The sequence below is a fragment of the Pteropus alecto genome, unplaced genomic scaffold (assembly GCF_000325575.1).
Source record: "Pteropus alecto unplaced genomic scaffold, ASM32557v1 scaffold87, whole genome shotgun sequence".
NCBI lineage: Eukaryota > Metazoa > Chordata > Mammalia > Chiroptera > Pteropodidae > Pteropus > Pteropus alecto.
This window is the reverse complement of record NW_006443225.1, coordinates 19,422,517-19,425,786: the sequence shown is the minus strand read 5'-3', so window position 1 is coordinate 19,425,786 and position 3,270 is coordinate 19,422,517. Positions and strand designations below refer to the sequence as shown.

At 31.4% G+C, this 3,270-nt stretch overlaps 1 pseudogene; it reads left to right on the top strand.

Moving 5' to 3' along the window:
- The first annotated feature begins 272 nt into the window (after positions 1 to 272).
- LOC112472619 lies at positions 273 to 391 on the top strand (annotated as a pseudogene).
- The last annotated feature ends 2,879 nt before the right edge of the window (positions 392 to 3,270 follow it).

Here is a 3,270-nt window from a genome sequence, read left to right as displayed (position 1 = left end):
TATAAAATTTGAAGTCTCCCCACCCACGATTACGGTATATGCCCTCATTTACTCAAACTTCTTTTATGTCTTTAAAGAAAGAAGTATATAAACTTACGCATATAAGCCCTTCTTTTTGGTTAGATTTATGCCATGATGATTTATAATTTTGTTTGCTATTGTAATTGATAGTGTTTTCCCATTACGCTTTCAAACTTATTGATGATTTATAATTTTGTTTGCTATTGTAATTGATATTGTTTACCCATTACGCTTTCAAACTTCTTATTACAGTCTACAGCCATGCCACCTTGAACAAGCCCAATCCCGTCTGATCTCGGAAGCTAAGCAGGGTCAGGCCTGGTTAGTACTTGGGTGGGAGACCACTTAGAAAGACCAGGTACTGTAGGCATAAAAAATAAAAATAAGGGCTTGTAAGATGACAAGGTCCTTGCAATCTGTGAGGTCAACCAAGGTTGCCTTGCCTAAAAAAATATAACAACTTCCTATTACAACTAAAAAGAAATAATTTGGTGTATTTATTTTATAATCAATCACCTCAATGAACTCTTTCACTATATCTAATAATTTTTTGTTATTGACTTTTTGAATTGTCAAAGTAAACAGCCATGTCCTTAGCATAAAACTATAATCTTACCTCCTCGAATCTCACATTGTATCTCTTGTTTTCCTTGCCTTGCTTCATTGGCAGACCAATTACAATACAAATGATAACGGCCATCATTGTTTGTTATTTACTAATTGTTAAAGCATTAAGCACCCTCTCTTACACGGAGGTTGGCTACTGCTCCAGCAGACCCAGATAAAGACAAATAGAGGCTTTAAGTATGAAAGATTATGATGCTGCCATTCAGCATGCAATTTAAGCATTAAACTGTGAAATACTGTCAAGAAATTCAACAGTTCTGTTTACTGAAGATGACCATACTTCAGTGGGTGTTTTGCAAATACAAAGCATCACATTCTTTGGTTCTCTATGCTTATTTAGTTGGCCTGTTGGAAAATCCTGCTCTGAAATTAAGATAATATTCTTTGCATGTTAAGAAAGAATCTTCTATTTAAAAAAAAAAAAAATCTACATGTTTTTGGTCGGAAATTAATTTTGAATCCTTTCAAAAGCCTCTTCAGCATGTGTCAAGTTTAGCGTCTTTTTTCTCTTTGATGTTGATGTGATACATTTGCATGTCAACCATGCTTGCATTTCTTAATAAACTATATGTAAACATTTTAATGAAATAAATATTTAAATAAATATATAAATAAAATATGTTTTTATATATTTAAAATGAGAGATTCGGTTTATCTGTAATTTATTTGGAAATTTCAACCCATTTGCTAAAAGAAATCACTCCTTTTCTATTTAGTACAATCGCATTGTAGTTTTGGAACAAGTATTATACCAGATATTTAAAATGAACTGATGAGCTCGCCACGATGTTCTGTTTCCTGGGACCATTCACATAGTGAGTGAATTATTTGTTGACGTTCTGAAATATCTACTCATGTGATGTGTGAATTTAAAGTCACTTATGTGACTTTTTCCCGCCAATTCTATCACAGTATTTATTCTCTTGACTTTCTGTGCTCCTTTTGAGTGAATTTAAGTAATATATTGTTTACTCCAAAATCATGTTTCATCGCTATTTCAATTTTATTATCAAATAGTTTTGTTATTTTTGTATATTGAGGCTAGCCAAGTAATATCTCCATTTTATTTTTTAGGAAACCAGATTACGAAGTTATTTATTAATTTGAACAGTTTGTACATTTAATTTATTAATTTTTATTATTGCATAATTCTTTGATCAATGCTTCTTCAATGGAATGTTCGACTCAATATTTCCTGAACTGCTCAGAAAAGCATTGCTCTGGGATGTTAAAATAAATACTACGAAAAAAAAATTTACTCTGATCAAATAGTTTAGGAAGTGGCAAATACATTTCCTCTCAGAGCTTTATAATGCTCATTATCACGTTAAAGAGACCGAGGAATTCTCAGGTTAAAAGCTGTACAGCCTTTTCAACCTAGCATTTTCCAATTTAGTTTTACCCCAGAAACACTTTCTACAGTATAGTATAAAACAATATAGTATAATATATATACTTTCCATAGTATAGTATACCCTCTGTCACATAGTATACTTTCTAGAGTATACTGCTAACGTTCTGTGATGTGGTATCGTGCAGGACACCAGTTGGGGAAATCTTGGCTTCAGGTCATTAGTATCCCATCTTGCTCGCTTATAAATGAAAGCATTTAATAATACGAATTTTTCTCTGAATGCTTCTTTGATCGCATCTCATATATTTTAACAGTAATACTTTCTCTTGCCATTTTCTTAAATTCTTTGATTCAAGAATTCTATAAGGAAATTTTGAATGTTTCATATCATTAGATTTGGGTTATACTTTTGTTACTAAAAACTAATTTTATTGCATATATAGACTGTAAGTTTTGCTTTGGAGAACTTGTGTTTTTTTGTGACATAGTAAGTGATTTTTAAAAAATATTTACCAATCCTGAGGAAAATGTATTTCTTTGTAAAGGACAGAGATTGTGTGCATTATATACATAGATATCAATAAATCACATCACTGATTGTACATTATTACTATTCTCTATGTCCCCTTTTATATACCTGTTTGACCTGTCAAAAAGGGAGTGAAATGTATGAAAGAGACATAGAACTGTATTCCTATTCTCCTTATATTTCTATCATTGGTTTTCTTTATATATTTCAGGCAAAACAGTTTTTTACGATTATTACATCTCCACCATTCTCTACCCTTCCCCTGCCTATCTTCCTCTCTACCCTCGTCAGCTTACTTCACCACTGCATCCTCAGTATCTAGGAGAGTACACGGCACATAGTGTGAGCTCAGTAAGTGTTTAAATTCATAAATCGATTACACTCTATTCCACAAAAAAAAACCTTCTGTCCATTTTAATGCTGATCTAATTTCTTTGTGTAATTCGTCTTCTATGTTCTGACTCATCTTGTGCTTTTATTCTAAATTAATAGCTTTTCTTTGGTTTATCCATTCACAGACTTCTACTTACAAACAGGATAAGTAAACTTAGTTGACTCAATCTGAAAATCTCTTTTAACAAGGTAAATTTAATTTTTAAATTGATTCGTACAACTAATAGCTTTCATATTACTTTTTTAGTCTAATTCTACATGATGCCATTGGCTACTTTAAAACTTTTAAGAACATATTTAACCAAATTCTTTGCATTATCAACTTCAAAAATAAAATTTTCTATTG